Below are 18,794 nucleotides of genomic sequence, written 5' to 3'. Positions count from 1 at the left end.
TGGGCAGTCAGCATGTCAATCACACAAAGTTTTTTTTAGGATGGCCATGGATAGCCAAATAAAATCTTTCAATGATTTCCACATATTGGAAATAATCAATAATTGCTTCTTAGCTCATTTTTAGGAAAACTTTAAATCAGCAACCTAAAATATTAATAGCTAGGAAGTAGAAACTGAGGTAAAACAGACCATCCAAAGTTACCTGCTTTGATTTGTAGCTGTTTGATGTAATTTAATTTTCTGTGTAGTGTATTGTATTGTAATTCATTGACATGACATGACTCGTTTGGTTAAAGCATATGAGGTAGATGTACCTCCTAAAAGCATTTACAAATAAAATACTTTCAGTAAATGAAGTACTTAAATGTTGCAGGCATTCATACAATATTTATTTAAAAGAGCAGGTATCTCATATCGGTTATGTATAAAACACAACCTGAGTTAATTTTTTTGCCATTTACTAGAGTCACTTAATATACTCCTAGCAATGCCTAAGTAAGTGTACATTTTTCTTAGGTTCATATGTTTATAGGTAAGTACTACACTAGCTGCCCTTGTGGGCCACATTAAGCCTAGCCATTTTCCCTTTATTTGCTCAAAATGACCTACCTAATTTAGTTATAGATATTTTTTCCCAACCCATGGTTGAAAAATGAAGTTTGGAACAGACAAATTTGTCACAGGACATCTTTGGGGGGATGGATATAGGTGATTAAAGGAAGGGAGGTAGTTAGGATATTTGGTTAAACAAGTTAGAAGGGGAGTAGGCAAGAAAGCGTTAAGTAGTGTGGGATGAAAGGAGGAAGTGACGTAAGGAGGGGGACGGTATTTAGGTCTTTTGAGATGGGGAATTTACTGTTGACATCCCCATGTTGGCATGATTTTGTTTCAGCAGGATCACGTCCAGGATGACCTGAGGTGGTGGTAGTAAGGTAGGCCTTGGGTGCTTATATTGAATGTGAGGTGAGTACCGTCCCAGGGTAGAGGATAAATAATGTATGTATATATATATATATATATATATATATATATATATATATATATATATATATACATATATAGTTGTTTTTTTTCTGTTTTTTCCCCCTTTCTTCTCTCTTCTCCTGGGGGGATTGGCGGTGGCTGTTTAAGGAGGATGTAGCTTGGCTGTGACATGTGAGCTGCTGAACATGCTTCTCTGATACCTCCACATTGCTTGTTTGATCGAAAGTTATTAATAATTCATACTATTGATACTGTCTTCTACCTAAATTAAGCACAAATTTAATTGTTACTGTAATAGGATACTGTGTATTTTGGGAAGGTTGTGGAGCTGGAATAGTTGATCGGGTGGCTTAGGCTACTCTGCATGGGGGGATCACCCCTATACACTTCTGGAAATAAAAGTTTACTAGCTGCACTTACTGGGGAATGTGTCTGAGGAGGGATGTCTGCTGGATACTGGGTTTGCATCGGTTGATTGTCCTCTCTGTAGGAGTTTTAAATTGGGGTTCTCATTGTGGTGCTTGTGATTGAGGCAGTTGATGGTCAGCCAGTCCAGTTGGATTTTCTGCTCTCAGTGGTTATGTTCGTGGTGTTCGTGTTTCCACAGTGTTGGTCAGACCCAGGATGCACCATGTGTCATTACTCAGACTTACTTTTTTGCAGGATGGCTGGCTCTGGCTTGTCAGATCCACCACGTGGCTTGCTTGAGGTTTGTTAGTGGCAGTGGGCTGAGCAGGGATGCCGCAATGGTTTTCCCAGGCTTGTCACGGTCCAGTAATGGTCATTGCTGCACATACATGATGCCAGCGCCATCTTGGCCTGGGTAAGTTAAAAAAATAAGAAGCTGCAATTCACAAGAGGGGTTGTGGTGAGTGCGGTGCCTTGCAGGAGGAGTGGGCTACACTGTGCTCCATTGGAGGAGTGTCTCCGGTGGGAGGTAATATCAATTAAAAAAAAAATAAAGAAAAGGAAAAGAGACAAAAGTAAACATGGTTTGGTAAGGAGGTTTGATAGGGGGGAGCTGAGAGGTGCAGGCTGTTGGAGGCCAAGGAACACCTCTTGGGAACTGCGATATTAATAAAAAAAAAAAAAAAAAAAAAGTAGCTATAACATGGGGTAACCAGGTGCCTGGTGTGTCACGCTTGATGGCAGGGAGGCTATTCTGCCATGATGATAAAAAATAACTGCTGCACCATTGCTCAGTATGCACCATCGCACAGTATGAGGTGGAACTCTAAGTAATATTAGGTTGGGGGGAGCAAGCAATTATTTACTCAGTCAGGCAATCATTTCAGGGATCACAAGCAAGGGCACTTCATTCATGGATGATGTGGCAGATTGAAGATTGATGTTGCCCTGGCTGCAGTTCAGGGTTATGGGTTCGAGACTTGGCAGGGTTTGTCTGGTCGAGAGTGTTCTGTCCGTTGATGGCTTGACCAGGTCCTATTTCAATACTTGGCAGGGCTACGCACATTCTTTCAGCACAGTTATGGCAGGTAAAGGTGGGAGATTTCCAAAAAAAGAGAGAGATAGGCACATGGCTGTGCTTGCATTGGAACTACTAGCAGGATGGGAGGTCCCAAGGGATGCAGGATTAGTGTAAGGCAGTTTCAGCATAGTCTTATGTCAGTGTGTGTGTGTTTTTCTCTCTCTTTCTCTATGTTTGGCTTGCTTTTCTTCTGTCATTTCAGGTTTTGAGGTGCCACATGGCTGATATCCAGGTATTGCAGCAGAGGTGGGCGAGCATCATAGCCCAAGCAGAGGACCTGTTCCAGGAGATGCCAAATGGAGATACAGCAACATCCAGCATGCAGGGCCCCAACACTTGGAAGAGGTGATAAACAGTGAAGGGTAAACAAGAAACCAGAGACAAGAGAGCACACCAGTAACAGTCAGCTGAGGATAGATCAGCAGAGGTCATGACACCTGAGTTAATACATGCTGATCCGACAGGTAATGATCTTACAGTCCCTGTTGGGGGGAGGCTGAAGTTGAGGTAGCAGAGAGGGGAGGCCAGAGATTGGGTGACAGGGCTAGTGGACTGCCTATGTTTTTGCAGGATTCCAGGGGTGGTAGTGGAGGTCTGCAGGCCTTAGTGGGACAGGAGTTTAGCATGGATTGTAGTCTTCCATCACTAGAAGGAGATACTGACCCCTGTTTAGAGGACATAGAGTCAGACTTTGGGACACAACCAGGGGATTGGTTGGGTACACAGGCATTGGGACAGGAGGGGGCAGCAGTCCTCTTAACCCCACACATACCTTTTTACAGTAAACGAAAAATTTTGGAAGGGCGAATATCTAGACATTTTCAAGTTAGTCAATGCAGATGGTGTTCAGCGCCTGCTGTAAGCTGAGACAGTGAACGGGAAAGACCTGTTGGCAGCCTTGGCTGCCCTAGATCGCAGGCATGTGGGGAAGATTTGGGGAGGACATGGGAGAATTGGGTTTTGGGGTTTGTATATTAAATGATGGTATTATTGGAAAGGGATAGTACTTTGCCCCTTCTGCTTTTGGCTTATTTTCTGACAATATGGGAGGTGCAAAGGTTCTGGCCAGGTAATGCTTGGTTTTGGTATGATCAGAAATTCTGCAAGAGGAAGGCAGTCAATAGGACCATGCAATGGGAGGTAAGACACCCTGATATCTGGCTGTCCACAATGATGGACAGTTTTGCCGAGGGCAATAGAGGTAATAAATTCACAGAAGGGGGTGTCAGACTATGTTGGGCTTTCAATGCGGGGAGATGTGCTTGGACAGCATGCAGATTCTCCCATGCTTGTTCAAAGTGTATGGGTAGGTAGTCAGCAGTGCACTGCAGCAGGGGTGAGAGTCTGTTTGGGGGTCAGGCATCATCCTTTCCCAGGCAGAGAGGATTAGATGGATCTTCTGGGGGGCTGGGCCAATTTTCAAGGCCAGAGGGGAGGGTCCTTTCGGGGTACAAGGGGACACCTGGGGCACTCATTCACCTATTAAGGTGAATGTCCTGTGGGATCTGCTGTTGCGGTATCCGCAGATGGCAGTGGCCTGGGAACTGATTGAGGGTTTTACAATGGGGTTTTTGATTAAGTGAAGCTTGGCTGGAGATGGTAAGGTGGGAAAGAATTTGAAGCCAGTGTGGAGGAGGGAGGACATTTTGGGGACTCTGGTTAAGAAGGAGCATCAGGCAGGCAGGTTACTAGGCCCATTTGATAGTCTTCCATTTACCCATTTCAAGGTGTCCCCTTTGGGTTTGGTTCCCAAAAAGAGACCAGGAGAGTTCCACTTGATACACCATTTATCTTACCCACAAGGTAAGTCTGTCAATGACTTTATCCCTCGGGAGGAGGTTAGGGTTAGTTATGCATTGTTGGATGGCACGGTCCACATCATTAGGAATTTCAAAAACCCTTGGCTGGTGAAGGTGGACTTTAAGTCTGTCTTTCACCTTTTATTAGTACGGGAGGAAGATTGTCCTTTGTTGGGAATGCTAGTGGTGGATAAGCTTTATTTTGACATGACTATGCCGATCGGATGTGCAGTGGCTTGTTTCACTTTTGAGAAGTTGAATTCTGCCTTACAATGGATATGACAACAGCAGGTGAAGGAGCAAAGAGCAGTACATTATTTAGATGACTTCTTAATAGTGGGTGAAGGGAAAGAAGAGGTGGCTGTAGTGTTGTGTGAGTTTTTGGGGTTGTGTGAGGTGTTAGGACAACTGTTGGCTACTCACAATTTGGAGGGCCCAGCAAAGGTTTTAGACTTCTTGGGGGTGAGTGTGGATGTGGGTCTAGGATTATTTCACCTGCCAAGAGAGAAGGTAGCTAGGGTCCAAGAGAGAATAGCATGGATGAAGCCTAGGGATAAGGTTTGGGTGAGGGATGCTATTGAGCTATTGGGCTTGTTGAATTTTGCTTATAGAACAGTGCATCAAGGTCTGATGTTTTGCAGTTCAGTGGCATTTCATTTGAAAAGGGAAAAGGGAAAGCACTATTGGATGAGGATTACTAAGTTAACACGTGAGGACTTCTTAACCTTTTGGCTACAGTTTTTACATCAGTTTAATGGAGTCACATTTTGGCAGAGAGATTGGGTAGGTCAGGATGAGTTGCAGATTTTTACCGATGCAGCCGGGGGTCTGGGTATTAGACCATTCTTTGCAGGTCAATGGTTTGCAGTGCTATGGCTGCCTCAATGGCCAGATTAATAGAAGTGGGGTGTTTCTTTTTTTGGAACTGATGCCAATCTGGGCGGCATCAGTGGTGTGGCAGGATCAATTGAGAGGTAGGAGGGTTGTGTTTAACTTGGACAATATTGCAGTTGTGAATGTTTTACAAGCTAAAATAGCAAAATCTGAATGTTTGTTAAGGGTATTGCATAAACTAGTACTGCAGAGCTAGCTGATTAATCTTTTACAGGGGTACATGTCCCGGGGATGAAGAACGAGATTGATGACAGTTTGTCTTGTTTGCATTTTTCCAGGTTTCGGCAGGTGGCTCCAATGGCAGCAGGGGAGCCCATGGTGGTATCAAAGGAGGTTTGGTGGATTGGGCAGCACTGATTGCCAGGTTGGTTCAGCAGTCGTGGGCGGTATACATCAGGAAGGCTTTGGTAGGGCTTTACATAATTTTGACAGTTTTGTTAGTTAGCTACCGGAGGAAGAATGTCTGTGGTCGGCAGAGTTGCTGTTGTGATATTTACTGGCAATGAGGGCTCAGAGCAGGGCAGTGAGGTTGGTGAGAGTGGTTTGGTAGCAATTGGGGTGTTTGCCAAGACAGCAAGACTGGAGGATTTTACTAAATCCTGGACTGTTGGTTGAGTATAGAAAGGATGGGGCAGAGAGGAAGGCCTGAATATGGATAGGCAATGGCCATTGATGAGTAGAATTTTAAAGGTGTTTTTGCAGGGTTTGGGTAAGAATTTTGGTGGTTCAGAACATTATGTTGTGTTGGGAATGCTGAGTGTTGGATGCACTTTAGAGCTTTTCAGGTGGCGGAGTTGTTGGGGTCATTGGTATGGGATGGTCTTTTGTTGGTGCCAGGGGCAGTTCATATTAGGCTAAGGTCATCTATGTCTGGTCAAGCGAGGAAAGGGGCAACAATAGTTCTGGGGGAAGATAGGCAGGAGCTGTTGTACCTGGTAGCATGGGGAAGGAGCTAGTTTTCAGGTCTGTAGGAGGTAGGGTGTTAAATGGGGGGCAGTTGAATTTAGTCATGAGAAGGGCCCTTTGTAGTATGGGCCTGGAGCGAGATAAATTTTTTATTCATTCTTTTCATATGGGTAGGGGATCAGATCTGGCAAAGTGGGTTAGCTCGATCGAGGTTATTAAAAGAGTGGGGCGCTGATCTTCCAAAAATTTTTCGGGTTGAGGGTGGTTGTTTCTTGTTCCATTGTTAACAGTTTTTTTTTTTTTTAGTGAGTAGGATTATCATCTTGTGCCACTCCTATGTGTATTTGGCAGCAAGACGGGCTGGGGTTACGTCTAATGGCACTGATTTGGGATTACATCAATTTGGTTGGAAGGTCATCTGGCATGACATTAGAGGGCTGAAGTGGAATTGGTTGCTGCAGGTATTCATGATGTTAAAGAGTCAACTAGGGTTGCCTCGAATTTTGTTAGTGCACTTAGCAGGTAATGATTTGGGCATTACACCGAAGTGGCAGTAAGTATATCAAATATCTGACAACTTTTTGGAATTGAGGAAGCTTTATCCATTGGTATGTTTGGTGTGGTTGGAGATTATTCCTCATTTAGTGTGGATGGAGGCTAGAAACTTTTCTGCAGTTGAGATGGTGCAGGAATTTGTAAACTTTACGCTGTTGAAGCAGTTGGAGGGTGGGGGTGAGTACTATACAGCACACTAAGTTTGCTGACAGGGATCCTATGTGGTTCAGGGCAGATGGGCTTAATCTTAGTGATTTTGGGCTTGACTTATTTAACTTAAATCTGGTGTTATTTTTGGACGGTTTGGTTAGGGATTGGAGGGAGTGAGGTGAAACAGCCTTTTTAGGTTGGTGGGTGGAAAAGAGGGACAGGCTTGCCCCTCTTCTCTTCCCCCTCTGTTGGATAATTTGTTGAAGGATTTTGGTGTGGTGGAAGAGCATCAGTGGATGCTGTTTGGACTTTGTGGTTTGGTTTGGTAAAGAGGTGTTGGGTTGAAGGTGAACGGTGGAATGCTGCCTTGAAAGTGTGAAGATAAGCGAGCAAATGGGGGACGTGGCTTATTCCAAGGGTGAGTGGTGGTAAGCTATCTTTACAGATGATCATTTAATGATTTCACTCTCCATTGAAATGAAGTTATGTTTAATAAAGTCGATGCATTTATTATTATGTTCAAGCAATAAAGGTCGTCAAAAGTCCTTATTGGTATTTGGTTACTTTATTAAAGTGGAACGTGACAATTATATATTATCATACCACAGATAATTTGAGATGACCAATGCATGGGATAAAGCATTTAGGACTGCCTCTATACTGCAGTAGTACAGGGGGCAGTCCTAGGGTAAAACTTCTGTTTCCCATCCATAGATCTAAGTTGCACTTGAATATGGACAGGAATGAATTTTGTTTTACCTGGATGGGAAGTCTGTTAGAAAGCAGAATAATCCTCTACGAGATATGCCTGTCCTTCCAAACTGTACTTTTGGTGTTACACAAGAGGTTTAGATACTCAGACTGAGTATTTCTGATGTCATTTGACTTGCTGACTTGAAGAAAATCCATTACCAATAGGTCAGAGAATGGCTCGTATGCCAGACATAGGTCATATTTTAGAAGTCTGTAGGATACCAAGTATAGTTAAAGGGCTTTGAATTGCTCCATGTAGGACATGTTGCTTATGACTTGTATCTTTTTAGTTAGGTATCTCTGTGGACATTTTAGTTATTGCATGTGCCTAGACAGATACAAGCCAGCAGAGGCATTATATTCAATGTCTGGCCTAATAAGGGCTGAGTAAAGGGGGATGATGATATTACTAGATCTAGACACATCCTCTTTGTTTATAAGCTGTGCAATATAGAAGGAGTTTCTTATAACAATGGACACATGTAGACCAAAAGTTAGACTTCCAGTTAATTTCTTTCTTGCAGGTCTTGCTTGGTTGGATGGTGCAGTGCAGAGGGTCCCCTGGAACTTTCTAGACTGGATTGATATTCTTATGACATAGCCAGTGTTGCTTTTAAAGTGCATTATGCATCGCTAAAATTATTTAATTTGTGAGCTGCTTTCCAACAGGCATAGCCAGGATGACTCATACAATGCTCACAGTATCCTTTGAATTATTCATTTGGTTTAGAAGCCCCATAGTTTTGGTGTCTTGTGTACATCAGATGGTTGGCCTGTGACCTTTTCCATGTGAGCATCATTCTTTTTAATATGGCCGGAGTGTCTTGAGCAGTGTTAGGAGATGTCTAGTTAGAGTGGCTTGTATAGTGAGACTGTGGCTAGTAATGCCTTTCCTGTGAATTGCTTTACCCTATAGAGAGTCTCAGTTCTGCTTGTGCAGTACTAGTAGGCTTTGTCATCTAGAGTCCTATCTGTATAATTTAAGGCATTGCGTGCCATTACATAATAATTGCATATTATAAATACAGGGAGGCTAAAGGAATAGTGCCATATAATAATGAAGTGTGCAAGCCCTACATTCTGACTGAAGAAAGTATGTGGCATTTCTTACAGCTAATGACCATTTCAGTACCTATAGTTTAGCATCTGCATTAGCAAGGTTATCAGTGTTTAAAAAAAATGATGGCTAAACATACTGTAGCTGGCAGTCAGATATGGGCAAGTATTTAAGCAACAAACCGAAACATTGTTTTGAAACAAGCTCTGCAAACACTTGCAATTAGCAAAATGGAGAGAATTTCAAATTTACAGACATTGTAGACCCACACAGAAAAACACCTAATTAGCACCTCATCACCGTGTCTCTGAATCGAACAGTGCACTGTCAGTCCTGACTGTGCTAATGTTCTCCTTAGCACCTTGCACACACAGTCACGTGAGCGCACACACACACACACACACACACACACACACACACACACACACACACACACACACACACACACACGTGCGCACACACATGCACACACATGCACGCACACCCACGTGCACACACACACACACACACACACACACACACACACACACACACACACACACAAACACTCACACATACCAAAACCCCCAACACACATTCACAAACAAGTTGTATTTATGCCCCCACAGGCATGTGCACTCATGCACATCCACACACACACATATATACACACACACACATATATATATATATATATATATATATATATATATATACATATATATATATATATATATATATACACACACACACACACACACACACACCCATGAGTCTGTTATGCTTACCTGTAGTCCTGGTAGTAACCACAAGTATTCCCATAGAAGTGAATGGGTGATCACCATCATAAACAGCAAATGTTGGTGATGTGACGGGGAAGAAAGAAGTGCGGTGAGTTGGCAGGCTTTAAAGATTCCCTGTGGGATGCACTGTTGGAGATGCTGGGTGGGCAGATTGGTGTGAATAGGGAGATGACTTTTCTGAGCTATGATACAGAATCGTAATTGCCTAGACATGGTAAGGCTTTGCTGTGTCTAATTATAGTGGCTGCCAAAAAGCAATTATTAGAAAATGGAAATCAAAATGTAAACCAACTATATTAAAAGTAGTGAATACAGAAAAAGAGATAAAACAACTGGAACTGAGATTTCTAGAAAAGGGTAGGAGCAAACGACATCGAAAAAATGTGAATTGTGGGAAGAATGCATACAGGGAAGGAATAAGGTTTAAAAAATGCAGGACTTATATGAGCTATGCTATGTTTGACTGAAAATGATTGGGTAGATTATAAGCAATGTATAATGTTTGCAACTGGGAGTGTGTCAGTATGATTTGTGATGTAAAATGCTTGCAACTAGGTTTGTGTCAGTGTGGTTTGTTTTCATTTATATAAATGTATGATTGTCTACATCATAAGTGATGGTTTAATAAAGATGTTTCTTGTTTAAAAAAAAGCAGTAATTGAATAATTTATGTAATTTTACTTAGGTTATATAATATTTGGCAATATATGTGAAGTATAATGTTTTAAATGTGAATTTGTCAGTACAGTTTGATTGCTTTTAAATTGTAAATGTGCCTATGTCACAAGTGATAATTCAATAAAGGTGTTTTTAAAAGAAGACAAATAAAATAAAAAAATAGCTCACAGAGTGATTGTCTCAATTGCTCTGTGGAGCTAATCTAGAGCTTCTGCCAGTTACAGAAAAGAGCAAATGGTTAAATAAAACTAACCATTTTCCCAGACTGCTGCATTACTTATTTCTTTAACAATTAACTGGGTAGAAGAATTGGTCCAAGGATATTCTTCAGTCACATCCTGGGCCAGATTTATATTTATATTTATATTGTTTTATTTTATTGTTAGGTTAAAAATGAAGGAATGTATATCTGAATTAGTTGTGGATAGTATAAGCATATGAGGGGAGCAGAAGAAATCTTCAGTTTGCCAATATGATGTCTAGGTTGGTGACAGATCTAGTTCAGTTTTGTACTGTTTATCCAAAAATATTTTAAATAACAGAAAAACAATACCTGAGCATATTTATCAGATTTTATTAGTTCCATGAATAATGTATTTTAACTGATATTTACATCTTGGAACTTAGATATATATTCATGCTGTACATGATGTAGAGATGGTGGACAGTACTTACGTATAACATTATATTCAGTTTTGCATATATTTGTTACCACAGCAGCAGTTTCTAGTCTTTATTTTTATCTTGACTTCTAGATTTATTTTTCCCCTTAGAAATATTAAGGGTCTTCCTCCATTCCCTGTGGATCTGCAGCTATCAAACGAGCTATGTAGTTGATATTTTTTTCACCAGACTTCAGTAATGGTATAGGTATCAATATCCAATATCTTCAAAGCAGAGAAAAGTTACTAAATACCACATTTTGTTGTTGACATGGTATTTAACAAAATAACTATTGTCTCTGCCTTTTTTACAAAACGTAATATTAATTTTCTTGTTCCTCCACTGCCTAACGAGAGAGGGGAATTCCATTGGGTCTATATTATATCATTTGAATGCTTAAAAAAGCGAACAATGAATAATCGACCCCATGTAAGCGAAATCTTACAATCTTGAAAGCTCAGAACAGGGAAAAAAATCATTGTTCCAAAAAAAAAAAAAAAAAAAAAAAAAAAAGACTTGAAAGAATACATAAAGTGGGGGGCATTGCCCCCCACAACCCCCTATTTAAGTATACCAACTCCGAGATTGCACTACAGTGCCGAAAACTGCAAAGTAACAGAATCAGCCAACTGAATTTCTTCCCTGGGTAAGAATTCACTTAAAAGTCCTTCATTATTTTGCCTTTTTGTTGTTTTAAGTTTGACCAAGATGCATTCGATAGAATGCGTCTTCGGTCATCTAATAGGAACCCATTCCAACTAGTGCAAAGCCATCCTACTGGTTTCTCACCTCAGGCTAAGTTGACAAGCAATAAATATATTGTCTTTGACACATGCTCTTAGGCTCTAATGTCAACATTCTGTCCTGATTTATGGATGCCATACAAGGTGATGGGGCATATTGGGTTTTTGCAGATGTAATTTTGCTTGTATGCATTCTAGGATGGTAGTTTATCAAAGAAAAAAGATGACCTTAAAAGTGTTTTCTTCAGTGTAAATGATAACTGTGTTAGAATTATCTTTAATACTTTAAGGCATAATTCACCTATCCCTAATTTGCCCCCCCCCCCCCGGTAGATATGATACTCCGATAAACTCCTTGCAAGTCCTATAAGGTATATGTCTGTTTTACTCTCAATAGTCAATGATCAATAATATATATTTGGGATTGTTTGGGTACATCAGAGGAGGATGAGGGAGACTATCAGATAAGGATGAGTAACCTTTTGTAACAGTCACTAGGGAGTAGGGAACATGTTTGGGTGTGTATCCTGAAACAGTAGCAGAAGTCCATAATAAAGAGTACCTATAACTTTACTTAGTCAAAGTCAAAGAAAGTACTTCACATTTATGCTTATTCTTTTAGATGTCTGGGCTGATATACATATTATTGACACTACTGGAATACAATAGAATTCATCTGTCAACAATGTCTTATTAGTATAATGTATAAGGAAGACCATATGCTCATTGAAAGGATAAGTGTGTGCTTGAGTTGACATGGATATCTGAGTAATGTGGAAAATTATTTGAAAGTACATGGTGATATAATATTTTTGTGTTGTGCAACTGAAATAATCAATAAATGTTGGCAAACAATGTTCTACTATGAAATTAAGACTATGGTGTTTGATTAGGTACCAAGGTCTCATTCTGTTGATTTACAGGAGAGTAAGGTTAGAACAAATGAATGAGAAACAACAGGAAAGCATCTATTGTTAATAGAATAAAAATCTACCAATAGAAGTTTAGTAAAGCTCCTGGACTTCACCATTTATTGTCTGGAAGATAATATTTTACAAGAGCAGAAGGATATTGAATAACAGAGAAATGTACAATAAATGGGAGATGAAAGGTGAACAGGGAAAAAACAGTTACCTGTATATGTTCACAGTAACTTCAATTGATAGACATTAAAAGAAATCTCTGTTATATCAAACCACTATGTGTAATGGCTACTTAGTCTATTTCACAAATAATGCAATCAAATATATTAATAATCGAAATCACCTGGATTTATCTGGTGTAAAAATGCTCACAGAATGTATCAGGAAGGTAATATGGGATACAGGCTTACTTTGACTAACCTGGCCAGCAAAGTATAAATAAATACAGGTCATTTATGACACTTACCAGCTTCAGTATGGACTACATGTTAGCAGACCATCCCTAGATTACAGTCCTGCACATCTACTGATTATGGTGAAATGTTTTCTAAATGTTCATGGACAATTGTTGTTTGATGATATTGAATACCCCTATATATTTTTTACCTGTAGAGGGTATGCCCAGTAAGAAAACAACATATACCAATGCATCTGAAGTTTCTACAATGGCTATGTCATTTCTGAGGTTCTCATGTACAGGGGATTCCTCACAAACAGGTTATGGTGTGTAGTCTACCAGTATATCACAAGGGGGGCTACTATCTCCAGCCATGCAAGCAATTGTTAAAGGTTGCTCCCTATCCAAGAATGAGTCAGACACTAGTATCATTATGGCCTCTGAATGTGACATATCTCTAGATGTCTGATTATCCACAATGCAGTGGTGGGCACTTCACCTTCTCCAGTCTTAGTCATCTCTGTATGCTACCCACCACTGTTTCAATCTATGAGTGCACAACACAGAAAACACAACAAGCAACATCTTATTGTATGCTTTGAGGGTACCCTTGTGACATTTGGGACAGGGTTTGACAAACATCCAATGCTTATGTATGCCACCTTACCTTCTGTGATACAGTGACATGGCACACTCCTGACATGCATTTGACAAGAAATGCATGTGTGCCTATTTTGTGAGGGTATATATACTAGTGTAACAACTGTGTATGCAAATGATTTCTGCATACTGTTAACCTAGTCTGTTACCTACTGAGGCATAGCTAGAATGACTTAAGCTAGCACTGACATCCACAACCCCCACTGGGGATAAATCTTGTTTCACCCTGTATACCAAGTGATATAAAGAACTATTTCACATCTATCAGTCTTTCTGACCCTAGTGCCATCCTCCCACCACCCAGTGGTGGAGCTCTCCATTAAAAATGTCTGTTTTCTGTTTGGCACTGTGGATTATGTTAGGGGAATATGATCTTTGTGGAGCTGTGCCCATCTACCTTATTCATGTTCTGTGAAAAAGATGGCCACAACTGGTCCCAGAGTGATTGGTCTATGTCTACCCATCATTATAAGGCCTTACACTGAGTTCCTGAAGGTGAAAATTGTGATGGATTACAAATGCTATTTACAGACAGTGCAGCATGCTGAAGGAAGACTTCAGTGCACACGCTTTGGATGTGATTTCAAATGATACACCCCAAACAGTCTGCGTGCTTAACTATTCAGTGTAGGATAGTTATGGATTCTGTGCACACCCATCAGATTCTAAAACACAGCACACACACACAACACAACATAAATGCAAAAAACTGTAATGTGACTCTGTTTCTGCAGTCCTCAGCATATCCCATACCACACCACAAGGAACAGAAGATATTACCTTGTAATAGGATGGGATCCATAATAATACCAAAAAGTGTCATATGCAGTTAATGAACTGCATCAGGCTGTGGAACTGTAAGCTATGGAGGAGGATGTGGCTGTGCATCCTAGAAGGCCACCAGCTATATTGAGACCAGGTTGCAACAAAACCAGCTGTCAGATCAGCAAATCATTTACAGGTACTGCCTAGAGGGACAGCTGCTGCAGGCTGTGTGTAACGCGTGCCCCACCCATGTCAGTATAGATATTGCCAGCCAACCCCATCCCTGTCAAAAAAGTGTATTTCAGCCTGTGTGCTAGTATTTGCAACATTCCAAATAGACATGGGGATGTTAGGGGTGTCACAGACAGCTGCCAGTTATATCCTGTCAAAATTCCTGGAAGCAATGTGCAACATGGTAGATGAGTGCATACACTTTCCATCTACAGTATCTCTGTGGAGCAGAGAACTACTATGTGAACTATGAGAACTACTACGCACCAGTTACCATTAGCCTTGCAAACTTCCCACATGTACTTGGTGCAATAGACTGTACCCACATCCCCATTAAGAGCCCAGTTATTTAGAAGCAGACAGATGCATCAACAGAAAGGGGTGCCCATCCCTGAACTGCCAGTTTGTGTGTGCAGCAGATGGTAGCATAACAAACATCATGACAACACTCCCTGGAAGTGTACATGATGCTGCTATAAGGAGGCAAGGTGGTCTGAGGACTGCATTCCTGCAAGGTGATATACTTAGGGAATACTACTGGGTAAGTACAGGGACACAGCTGGGATGTAAGCTAAGGACATTACTCTTAACATTATCCATGATGACAGGTATATGTGTTCACTCCCCACAACAGATGACTGGTTATCCATGTGAGCCATGGCTAATGACTCTGTACAGAGAGCCATCAAACCCTGCAGAGGATCCCTACAATAGAGCACACACAACACCATGAGATGCCATTAAGTGAGCATTTGCTGTACTGAAAGCTAGGTTAAGAGGTCTGGTGACATCTGTGGGTGCACTGCAGTACCCACCTGAGAAGGCAGCACAAGTGATAACTGTGTGTGCTATACTTCACAATATGCTAACATCAGCACTTGACAGTCTTCCAGCTGTAGGTGTGGGGTAACAACTCCAAGAACCCCAGATGTGTGAAGATGACATCCCACAGCTATCAGAGGCAGAGGAGGAGGACACAGGGGGCAGAAGATACAGGCGTGAGCAACAGAGGGTGTGACCACATGTCCAGGCCCAGGCAATATGTCAGTGTCTGACACAGAAATTTGAGTCATGACAAGCCACACATACAGAATTGCACATTGTTCATATGTTGCCCGACTACAGCAGCACAGATTGCATCTAATGACAATTACTCACTAGGTGTACACACTGAGCATCAGACATAACAACATAATCATGACATATAACAGTAAGAATGTATACAAATCTATACCAACATAGATCATCAACTCAGGCCACAAGTGACACAGGTATGCACACAGACTCACATTGGAATTTATGTGTATGGCAGACAACAAGGAACACACATCTGTGAAATACATTCTTATCTGTCCACTATTAAAAGATGCAAAAAAATTCAGTTCAGGATGCGATGCATAACTGTTGTCCATATCACAAGCAAAACTTATCAGTGTAAAGTAGGATAAATGACTGTACTAAACAGAGTCACTTATGGTTAATAGAAAAGTCAGACTCTCTTGGCATCAGACTTCACAACATGCACAGAGAGATGACAATGTGAGTGTTCTGCACAGCAATCATCATCACCACGGGAAAAGAATGACAGTACTGGACACAGTAGATCACAGTGTTACTCTAATGCAGTCTAGGTCACGCATGCTGATGGCTCACATTGTGGTATGGTCTGCCCCTACTACATATTGAAACACTTGGTCTAAGTTGCTCCACAGAGGAAACTGATGGGGATACACCAGCATGTATGATGGGGATACAGTGAGTGAATGAGAATGAGTGCAAGTTGACCCTCTGGCCATGACTGCTGAGCCCATATCAGATGGGTGAGTATTGGAAGTGCGTGCATGTTGCAACATAGATATCAATGCCCAATGGCTAACAGGAGCTTGTCTTCTCCCATGTGGCAATCAGCTAAGCACAGTCTGGACACACAGAATCTGTTATAGCAAGGAATTCAACAGACTGTGCCACAGATAACATGGTTTTATTCTGTGCAGCCAATGATACCATGACCTCACTGTTTCTGTGCTCCTGTCCTTCATGCAGCACACCTAGATGTGTTTAACATGATCTGTGGCATTGGCAAGTGCAAAAATATTTATAATATCTCTTGGAATTATCATCTGCCTGTAGTAGCTGGTGTCATCCTTTGACATGTGCCCATACATGTCCAGCTACATGCCTACATCTAATGCAATGGACGGTATCGATGTTTTGCCTGGAAATGTCAACATCACCAGCAGATTCATTATGGGGCTGTGGTCCACAGGTCTCAGCCCATCCAACATCTGATGTCCCTTTATGGTCAGAATTGATGGACATGTTTTCCTCCACATCTGAGGCCTACAATTGCATATAAATAACTGTCACCATCTAGGCTGGACTTTATCACCATGCCAGTGTCCTGTGTGCCAGGGGCCATGGTACCATACTGAGACACATCAGGACCCATATTGGGATCAATGAATGGGCTAATGGAAGATAAAGGCAGTTGATGTGCTAAAAGAAGAGACAGATGACACAGGTCATGTGAACCTTCTTAAATCGAATGACACATATCATTAATGATATATGATGCATATATCTCACTACAATGTTACAGATAATGAGTTGAGGTCTTGTCTGTGTATGAGCCATGGAATCTAAGTTACATTTCCAGTGTAACCCACACTTGACCGGTCCTCATGGCAAGACCGGCCTGGAGGAGAGGAATGAAATGCAACTGTTGCATGGAAACAAAGTTATAAACACAGCATTTTTAATCACATCCTTGCAAGCAAGAACCATTCCAACAGCATTAAAACATTGAGTAGGTGATACATACACATATTAGTTATTTGTAGATGAGATGCTGATGTCAGCTGTCCTATGAAGGGATAGAAGGACACAGTATTAATGGAGGACAACAACAAGACTAACAACAATGACATGTATGAAAGAGACGTAATGACATACCAATGACATCCTCCTAATGCAATGCATTTGTGTGTCGTAAAACAGATCCTGCAGTGGTAAAGCAAAGCCAAAGCCAACACAGCCATGTATGCAGGCAATGGAGTAGTCACATGATGAGATATACAACAGAGCAACAGGGTCTGCTGATACTCATGTGATATATTGTGCACCTTCTGGCCAGATGTTCCTATGTAGAAAAACAGCAACACTAATTTTCTGCAATGCAGGTCTACTACACATTGCTGCAACTTATGCACATGTTGTGGAAGTATACCTGGTCTGTCTGTAGGTGCACCTGCATGGCTTTTGTCACCACAAGATGTACATGTAATTTACAATGTGAGGGAAATATCAATATGACAGTAAACAGCTTTGGCATGACTTAAAACTGAGGCAATAGCATGTAATGGTTATGGTAAACATTTATGGAGACATTCACCTGTTATTTTCTGTTGTTGTGCAGAAGTGGGTGCACCTGTGCAGAGGAATGCAGACAACATTACACATGTTGGTTGCACTGTTATATATGTATTGGAGTTGTATGGCTACATGTCATTACACTTACATTGATCATCATCACCCTGTGCATGATGTAATTCTGCAGCAACACAAAAATGACAATGCATGAATATTTGTGCAACAGCAATAGATACTGTTTATTCTACATGCAACAATATTATGCAAAGTAACATATATATATATATATATATATATATATATATATATATATATATATATGTGTGTGTGTGTAGCTTGAAATACCTGCTTCTATCCCATGCCCAGGTATGGGGTGTTCCCTATTCACTGTATGAATTGATGCAAGAAACTGTATGATCTCATTGGGGGTGTCAATGGTGGGCCACCACTGGTGGCATCAGTAGACCTTTCATGATGGCATAACCTTTGGCTGCATGGAGAAGCATATCAGGGCTGTGTTGGTGACAAGATTCACAGGATCTATTGTGACCTCCCATAGCATTAATCATGTTGGTGAAGTCAGTCCAGACTTCATTCTCCCATACTATATTTCCTGCCGATCCAAGGAGTCTCTATCCATGTAGGTATGGAGCATCTACTATAAACTCTTTCTCTTGTGGGGATAAATTGTTGCCTCTTGGTCTGCTTGCCATTTGAAAGACAGTTATGTGCACATGATTAGTTTCACATGGAGACCTACATATGGAGATGATTATATGGACAGCTTATAAGTTCATAGGTAGGTACTAGGCTATTAGCCCTAGGGCTTATATAAGCCTAGCCAAAAAGGCACCCCGCCATTCGCCACCCAAAAAAATATTTTCCTGTGCCCCTGTCGAGTAGAGCCACAGAAGTGATCCTCGGTGTGAATTTCCTGTCTCCCATCCAATCATCAAGATTTTTCTTGATGAGTGCTAATAAGCAGCTTTGTTTGCT

This window comes from Protopterus annectens, chromosome 8.part0 (assembly GCF_019279795.1).
Source record: "Protopterus annectens isolate FY-2018-M chromosome 8.part0, PAN1.0, whole genome shotgun sequence".
In the NCBI taxonomy this organism is placed as follows: domain Eukaryota; kingdom Metazoa; phylum Chordata; order Ceratodontiformes; family Protopteridae; genus Protopterus; species Protopterus annectens.
This window is presented reverse-complemented; position numbering follows the sequence as displayed.